The following is a 9,410-nucleotide window of genomic DNA, read 5'->3' on the forward strand; positions in this document are numbered from 1 at the left end:
AGGAGCTCTCTGCCATTACAGCCCAAGGACTTGCACCCTGCAAGATATGAGTGAAAGTATGTGTAAGCTGAGTGTGTGGGGTGCAGTGGGGCCGAAAAGGACTTGGAAAGGGAGTTACAGGGTGGAGCACGTGCCACTCAGGCTAAGGCACAGAAGGAGCCTAAGGCCTATACGTAGCAACTCCAGCCTTTTGTTCAACCACAGTTCATAAGCACCAACTGTGTGCTTAGACTGTTTCACTCAGAGACCGCAAAACTAGATATGAGGCTAGCCTTTTGATTCAATGTGGCATGTAGAGTAGTGAAGCCTCCCTCCTGGCTGAAAGGGACTTGTCCTACTATCAAGATGAGCCTTTGATAAGCCAGTACTTTTAGGGAGGAGGCTGAGCCAATCTAGTCATCAGCAACCCACTCTGCAGCTCAGATAGTTTTCATCCCATGACTGAATCACAGATCCTTATACTGTCAATATAGCATTGCCTAGCCAGTTCTGAGTGTTCCCAGAACAGTGAAGGACCATGCCCCGTAAGTCTCAAGAGGCCCCAGGCTGAAAGCTCAGGAAGAGGCCTCCTCTTACCATTTCCAGGCATCAAAAGAAGAAGGCAAGTTCCCTGATGCTCACTGAACCTGCCCTGACACTACTACGCATCTTGGGACCTTTCACGTTCCTGGAAAGGCTAGAGGTGCCGTGCTAACATGAGCTGCATGGCTGCCCAACATCAGCCTTATTATTGCCAAGAGAGAAACACCAAATGCTCACTGTTCCACAAAGGTCTGAAAATGTCTCAAGGACTGCAAAGTAACCTGATTGGAACCCTCTGGGACATCAAAACTGGAAGAATCAGTCATCAGATGATAGTGTTGGCCCTGTTTACCCAATACTGCTGAGCGGCAATCTCTGAAGCCACAATGTGGATTCGGCAAAGTGGGAAGAAGAAGTGTTCTCCAGATGTGCTGAAGTCTTTCAGAGCACTCCTGTTGGGTCAATGTTATTATCCCAGTTCATAGACAGGGGACACTGTTATTGCCACCAGATTTAAAGCAGAGTTTATCCCTCACTGAAGTCAAAGGCCTATGCTTTGTCCCAAATGTCAAATTGCTTCCTGCCACCCCGACTATAACATAGCCCTGCAGATCCAGCATCCACACTGCCCCAGGCAGCCCTTCCTGCCCACTGCCCAGTCCACCCTGCACACAGCCAGCCTCTGCTCCCATGGATGACACTGCGGAAAATCTGGGGCCCCTCTTGGAGTTCTTAGTTTCATTAATAAAAGAATTTAAGAACAAACTTAAACAGAGGTCAGGGACAATGTTATTAGAGTTTAAAAGAACAGCTCCAGGGCAGGCAAGGCTCATCTAAAACATAAGGCGAGTCACAGGCATGTGTCACAAAACAGAGAGAATTTCTTCATTGGAGATCTGTTGGATACAAGACACCATGCAGCTAAATGGAGCTTCTTGTCATTGATGTTTATGGACAATTTTCAGCATTTGGTAACAGCACAGAACTCAATAACTTAAAAAAAATCTGAAGGATCATGTTCACAGTAGAATACAGTAAATGAGGGGACAAATCCAAGCAGGTTGAATTTCAACTCTTCTTCGGCTTGCTGCAAAGACTTCAGGTAAATTCCTTATTCCTGCTCTAACCAGTACTTTTGAAATATACTTGTCCTTGTTTTTGTCAACTTGACACAAACCTGGACATACCTGTGAGCCTGTCTGTAGGGCATTTTCTTAATATAGGAAGGCCCAGCTCACTGTGGGCCATACCATCCCTGCTCAGGTGAGCCTGGACCAGACAACAAAAGCACTGGGGAGGAGAGACAATTGGCTCTCCGTGAGATCAAGGCCAGCCTGGTCTATACAGCAAGTTTCAGGCCAACTAGAGCTACAGGGAGATGCTGTCTCCAAAAAGAAAAAAGAAAAAAAGAAAGGGAGGGAGGGAGGGAGGAAGAAAGGAAGGAAGGAAGGAAGGAAGGAAGGAAGGAAGGAAGGAAGGAAGGAAGGAAGGAAGGAAGGAAGAAAATCTCCCAGAGCAGGCTAGAGCAGTGTTCCTCCAGGGTCTCTGCTTCAGCCCCTGCTTCCAGGTTCTTGCCTTGAGTTCCTGCTTTGGCTTCCCTAGACAATGCACTGTAATCTATAAGCCAAATAAACCCTCTCTTCCCCAAGTTGGTTTTGGTCAGTGTTTTATCACAGCAACAAAAAGTAAACTAGAACAATAATCGTAACAGTCACTACGTGCAATTTTAGGAAAGAAATTTGAGATATCAATTGAAACAAAGTTGAGCAGTATTTGAATTTTTCCAAACACACACACACACACACACACACACACACAAAACAATGGCACTTCTTCATGTGTTAAATCTTGGTGGAGAACAACAGCTAAGTAAATCCTGGGACTCTCGACTCAATGGAAAAGAGTAGTTTTTTTGTTTTAGGTCTTTTTTGTTTTGTTTTGTTTTGTTTTGTTTTGTTTTGTTTTGAGGTAGGGTCTCCTGTAGCCCCATCTGGCCTGGAACTCAATTTGTAGACCAGGCTGGCCTTGAATCTCACATAGATCTGCCTCCCTCTGCCTCTGGAGTGCTGGGATTAAAGGTGTGTACCACCAGGGCAGAGAAACTGTATCTTACAAAAAGTGTAACGGAGGGTGTGACTAGAGCCACTATAAGAGAGAACTGGACACTTTCTCACTGATGAGTGGCCAAGTGTCGAATTTGAAGCCTGAAATGAAATTAAAACATAATTCATTCTCAAGGACCAGAAAGTAAAACTGATGTGGAAGAAAGTGTCTCGTGAGCTAGTAACAAAAGCTTTCACACTACTTATGTTACAGGCACATGGCCATCAGACCTGGGACCCCAAGTTTGTGGTTCCCCAAATCTTCCTCCTGGGGAAGGCTGATGTTTGACTAAAATAAATATGGGAAAAGAGGGCCAGGTGCTGCCATTAGCTCTGGCCTTTCCTTTCCTGGGACTTGCTAATGAATCTTCCTCTCTTGGGGTGCCTGTTTCAGGGCCCTCTGCAGCCTCACTGTCCCTCCCCCTCCTCTCTGCCTTTCCTTTCTATCATACTACCCTTCTGCCATGACATTTAAGTTGTTCACTTTCCATGAAGGCCATGGAGGTAGAAAGTGTGGATTTTTAAATCTCTATGCAGATTGGACAGTTCATATGTGTATGTTGAACAGGCTGAAACTGTTAGGCAAACAGGCGGGGCGCCTCTGCTAAGACTTAAAGGACAAGGTGGGCAGGCATGTCCCAAGAACTTTAAAAAAGGAAGATGTGCCCTTTGTGTATTCATAAAATTCCTTTATAAAAATTGATTGAAGCTGGGTTCAGGGACTCATACCTCATCCCAACTACCCAAGCAGTTGAGGCCAAAAAAGGCTTGAGTCCGAGGGATCAAGTACAGCCTGGGTACCACATGGAGACTGTCTCAAAACACTATTTTTACTGTTTAATCAGTGGGGAAGGGACTAAAAGGAAATAATGCCATAAAATCTGTCTTGAAAATTATTAATTAGAAAAACAACTTCTGCTCTGCTCCATTAATAAAACCTTTAAATCCTTCCCAGCTAATGCCATTGTTCCAATCACAGCACAGAAGGTCCAACAGCTCTCTTGACAAAAGTGTTTCTGACAGGTTTACCTATACGTGATCTCTGGAAGAGGGAGGGGTCGGGGAGAAGGAAGAAGGTCTAGGTCAGGGAGAGGGAGCCTGAACAGGAGAGAAGAGGGACCTGTTGCTTGGTGTCCACTTTCCTTCAGAAGCAAAGACTGCCTTCCCCTCCTGGGGTCTGGTGCCCTTTCAGGGCTCAACAACTCTAAGGACTTGGGGTCAAGCAGAGGGATGGTGGAGCCTTATTCTTCTGCACATTTTAGCACATTCCCCAGACCTTACTTAATCAGAGACTGAGGAGGGAGCAAGCCCCCCCAGGGCACTCTCTCACTCCAGTGATGTGCCTTCTGACAAATGCCTTCTGCTGTCTAGGCCCCGGGGAGCTTTCAAGTTCCACCTGGGACTCTGTTCAGAAACCAGGTCACCAAGAAGCCCTGGGGTATCTTGTAAACAGATCGGCCAGCCGCTTGTGGCCTGATAGAGAACAGAAGCGCCATTCCAGGGAGCTCCTGAGGAATTTCTCCTGCTCTAGGGGAGGCTGGCCTGCAATGTGACCCTCTGAAAGAGAACAAAAGGACACTCCTTCTGAAAGCAGCTGGAAGAGCCTTCTTTGAGAGACTTTCTGAGGGTGTCTGCTCCAGGCATGGCTTGGCTGGTGACTAATTAGCTGACCATGGGGTGCTGTGCCGGCCTAGGTTTCCTGGGGGTGGAAAGTCAGGGAGCACAAAATGGAACTTTTAACCAGCTATTCCCACTACATGGGTTTAGTGGTTCTTGAGGAATATGACTGGAGAACAAATGTTAAGGCCACATGCTTGCTTTCCTAACAGGAAATAAGGGCTGCACAGATGCACAGACGAACTGTCTGTGAGAACCACAGGCAATCTGTGACTATCATCAGATAAAGGGATGAAGACAACGTGGCACATATGTAGAAAGGAATACTACTCAACCATAAAAAGAAAGAGAATTCTGTCAACAGAGATCAAACAGCCTCGCATGGTCTAGTGTCCTTTATAGCGCAGGGATGACCAGGGCACCCAGACAAGCAACACAAAATTGCCCTGATAGAGAGTCTCAAAAACTCCCACAGGACAGCAGGAAAAAAGTATGAGTGTCTCTCATGGCTTTTATACTTTTATGAGTGTATTTTAAACTTTTTGAAAAATTTTTATTATATTTTATGTGCATGCATGTATTGCCTGCGTGTAGGTAAGTGCACCATATTGTGCGATGCCCACAGAGATCAGAAGAGGCTGTCGGATTCCCTGTGACTGAAATTACGGAGAGTTCTTACCTGCCATGTGGGTGCTAGGATTCGAACCCAGGTCTTCTGCAAGAACAACCAGTGTTCTTAACCACTAAACCATCTCTCCAGCCCCCATGAGTGTATTTTAAAGGCAACTTAAGAAAGGAAAGATTTATTTTGGCTCACAGTTCCAGAATTTGAAGTCCATGACATGACTGAGTGATGATACCAGGAATATGGGGCTGAGATTCCTCACATGATGGCAGAGCAGGAGCCAGCAAAATGGGGACTGGAACCAGAGGTCAGGTATAACCATCAAAGCCCACCCCTAGTGACATGCTTCTACCCAGCAAGGCCTGACCCAAAGGTTCCACAGCCTCCCAAATAGCATCATCAGTTCGGGAAGACGCTCTCAAAACATAAACCTGTGGGGGAACGTTTTGGACTCAAACTGTAACAATGAGAATCTTACAATCAAAATATCTCTACACACAAAGAAGTATTTATCATGAGTGATGACTGAGCAGTAGCAGCAAATACTAGGAAACTTAAATGACAGGACAATGTGACATAAGTTATAAAAATTCTTAGATTATTAAAAAGACAAAGAGCAGAATTCACAAGAAATGATAGATTACCTTTAAAGGAGAATAGGTAGCTTTGAAAAAGATAAAACTTTCAGAGAGGAAGCAATAGTTTTTTAAATAAAAAGTTCATAATTTGTTCACGTCCCACATTAGGCGTAGATAAAGGTGAACTAGAATAAGTGTCTGAGGAATTCAGACCTAAAGGGATGATAATCCTGGATACGATGCACAGACAAGTCCTGCTTACCCCTTACACCAACGCTATCCTGACATCTTTACTCACAGATTGTTGATTTGTTTGCGCTGACAATCTGCCCACTAAAAAACAAACAAACCAAAAGGTCTCCCAGCCCCAGTGCAATGCAGTTAACCAGTGACACCATTCTGTTCAATGAAAGAGAAGCCAAATACCCAGGTCAAGTTCCTGAAGATACTCTTTGAAAGCTTGCCCTTTGCCCTCCCAGTTCTGTGTGGAACATGGGCATAGTGCTAAGGTAGAGTGAATAGCAAAAGGATTGCAAAGCAGAAAGCTCAGTGGTCTTTAAGCTTGTGAGAAAACTTTTTAAAACCTCTTTATTCAAGTCACCGTGCGGTTGTGTTTTCTATTTGATGCAGCTGGGTGAAATGTCTTCAATTGACCAAATGTGTAAGAGGAGTCTTAAAGGAGATAGAGAAAACTGTAGCAAAATGATATTTTAAACAGAAAGTCCCTAAGAAACGTCCTAATCAAATGAAAACACTCTAAATGAAGAGTCTCACCAAGACTCAGCCAGAAAGTTTAAAAATAAATCTGTGCTGAGACATACTCAAAACACTAAAAGGAGAAAGGAAATAATAAAAGTAACCACAGAGAAAACATGCTCAGATTAAAAGCAGATTCTTCAAAAGATGGAGTCCAGAGACAATGGAATATCTTAGTGTTGAGATAGAAAACCACTGTTGGGCAAAAGTTTGCACTTTAATTAAGCTATTGTTCAAAAGAAGAGACTTCCAGATAAGAATTGTTCAGTCACAGATCTACACCAAAACGTGGCCTGAAAGAGATACTACGAAAGGTGCTCAGAAAGAAAGGTGCCGGAAACAGCGCGGAAGACACCAACAAGCATGTGTGCAAATCTAAGCTACCAGTAACTCTAAGACTCTGTAAGACTTGCAGGGTCTCAACAAAGAGATTACCAAGGTAAGAAGCACAAGTCAGTCGTTGTCCTCTGTTCCCAGTGTTTTAGCAAAAGCTGGGCTCCACTAGACTACAAACAACCTCTAAGCCTGTCTCCAGTTCATTTTCTATGAAGCACATTTTAAAGCCAATTTTCCTACCACAGGAGAAGTTTATGGAATAATGGGGCTTTCCTCGTGTTTCTGGGAGTTCCCTGGAAATCTTTGACAACTAACATGATCTCACTTAAAAATTTCAGGCAAGGAAGAAATGCATTTTGTTTCATATAGAATGCTAAGTAATTGGGTCAAAAACACATCTGGCCCTAGTCAGCCACCGAGTGGCACCTCCACTTAAGCATGGCAGTTCCCACCATCCTGCCCCTTTTCTGTCAAGGGTCTCCCATTTCTGTTCACCCCCTGAAGTTGGTCCCCATAATACCTAACTTCACTATGACAAGTGTTGCCATGTCAACATCTACTGGGGTCTTTTGATAGTACAGAATAATCTAATAAGCCATTTGGGTGTGTTTTGCTTACAAGTATGTAAACACATCACATGCATGCAGTGCCCATGGGGACCAGAAGAGGCCATCAATTTCCCTGGAACTGGAGTTACAAATAGTTGTGAGCTGCCATGTGGGTGCTGAGAACCAAAGCCCGGTCCTCCAGAAAAGCAGCAAGTGCTCTTAGCCACAGAGCCATCTCTCCAGCCCCTCTACCTAGGTTTTCAAAATTTGATTCCTGCATGCTTTCTAAAAATAATGTGTTTTAAAATAAGGGAACATTAATTTACTCTTCTTACCATTTATTTCCTTTGGCCTAATTATTTACAAAAGATTCCTATAGACTTCCCTGGTATTTGTCAAAAGATTCTTAAACTCCAGACCAACTCTAGTTACCCTAAAACAGAATTTAATATCATTGTCATCACAAGTTCCATTCCTGCTCATCATCAGATTTCATTCTCAAATTCATTAGAGACTTTGAATCCTTTGAAATATGCTGTGAGGTAGCAAAATATTCTCAGGAGAGAGAAGCAAAACAAAACACCAAAAAACCTATTCCTTTTCTGTCTTACTAACACAACCTATCCCCAGTGTGCTAACCCCTAGTGGTCACATTCCATCCCAGGCCTGGCTGATGAGGTGGTAGGGGAAGTGTTCTGACTGAGAGATCACATTGCTAAAAGGCATGCAAAAAGGAATGTGGTTTCCTGACTGTTTCCAGCAAGTACATGGGAATGGGTCTCTTGAAGGAGCTTAGAGCTGGAAGCACTTCCTTTCTGAGAAGCACTTCCAGTCCCCCACAGAGCCAAGTGTAATAACAGTTCTGATATTATTATTATAAAGGGGAAAATCATTCATGCAGACTTGCTGCTGTAATTTGGGTGTTTATAAGCCACACCCACTGTGCAACCTCAAGCCCTGTGGTCCAAAATGGAGCCCACAGAAAAGAGGAGGCATGAGTCAAAGCCATGTGGCAATTGTGGTCCTGTCTCTGTGAGAGTGTGAGACAAGGGCTGCTATTTTTTAAGTGCTTTGAGGCACTTTTTAAAACTTGGTCTGTTTTCCTCGACAAGTAATATATATCTCATCATTTTTACAAAATTTTCCCTTTTTTGACCACAAGATAGAGTTCCAGACATGGGCAAAGCATTCATGTAACAAGAGCTCATGGTTCAGGAGAACTTAATACAATAATCATGTGTTCAGGAAAATTTTTTGCAATTGCAGCTCATTTTTTTTTGAGTGAATCTGCTTTATTTAGAATGAACCAGTGGCTCCCAGAAGTCCCTGTGGCCTCCCACCAGGCCCATGTATCATCAGTTACAATTGGACTGACTTCACAGTGCTCACAGACAGAACCTTGCTTTAGTGGACTTGGCTTCTTACACTGACCTTATGATTCCTGTTCAGTGACAGAATAACTTTTTTTAAAGATTGTGATAAACTATACATATCATAAAACTTACCATGTTAACCGTTACTAAGTACACAACTCAGTAGCATTAAATACATTGGCATTATTATACAACCATCACACCACCAAGCCTGGAATTACTAAACCTTGTCACCATACAACACAAATACTTCATCTTCCTCTTCCCCTGGTCCCTGACAATCAGTGTTCTATTTCGGCTCTCCATGAATCCGCCTCTTCTAGATACTTCACATATTCTCATATAAAATTTGTATTTTTGTGTCTAGTTCATTTTACTCAGTATGATAGCTGCATGATTTACCCATGTTATAGCATGTATATGAATTTGATTCCTTTTTTTTTTAAACAAAGAACCACATATTTTATTCTCTACACAAAATATTCACAAATACATATTAACACAAAAGGTTAGTGATGGCCAGGTTAGGGAGAAATATGAAAAATGGTTGTTAATGAGTGTAGGTTTCTTCTGGGAGTGATGAAATGTTATAAATAAGATACTGGTGGTGGTTAAGCAATATGGATATGCTCTGTAGAAATGCTAACAGAGACAACTGAATTGAATATATTCATCCTCTTTTCCTTCTTCCTCTCCATATCCCCTACCTCTTTCTCCACACACACACACACACCACTTTTTTCCAGTGCTAGGGATTAAACTCAGGGTCTAGCCCTTTTTTAAAAAAATGATTTATTGAGGCATCGCTTTTTTCTGATAACTTCATGTACTCTTTCTTCTTCTTTGATTGATTGATTTTTATGGGGCTTTTGGCTACTTTAACATTCCCCCCTCTGAAGAGGTAACCCTAAAATCTTTTAAGGATTAGATACAAGCTCCCAAATACTTTCGAC

At 43.0% G+C, this 9,410-nt stretch overlaps 1 pseudogene; it reads left to right on the forward strand.

Moving 5' to 3' along the window:
- Positions 1-517: 517 nt before the first annotated feature.
- The window catches only part of LOC103751609, a 12,530-nt pseudogene continuing 3,637 nt past the window's right edge, over positions 518-9,410 (forward strand).

This window comes from Nannospalax galili, unplaced genomic scaffold (genome assembly GCF_000622305.1).
Source record: "Nannospalax galili isolate Female #2095 unplaced genomic scaffold, S.galili_v1.0 scaffold868, whole genome shotgun sequence".
NCBI classification, from domain to species: Eukaryota; Metazoa; Chordata; class Mammalia; order Rodentia; family Spalacidae; genus Nannospalax; species Nannospalax galili.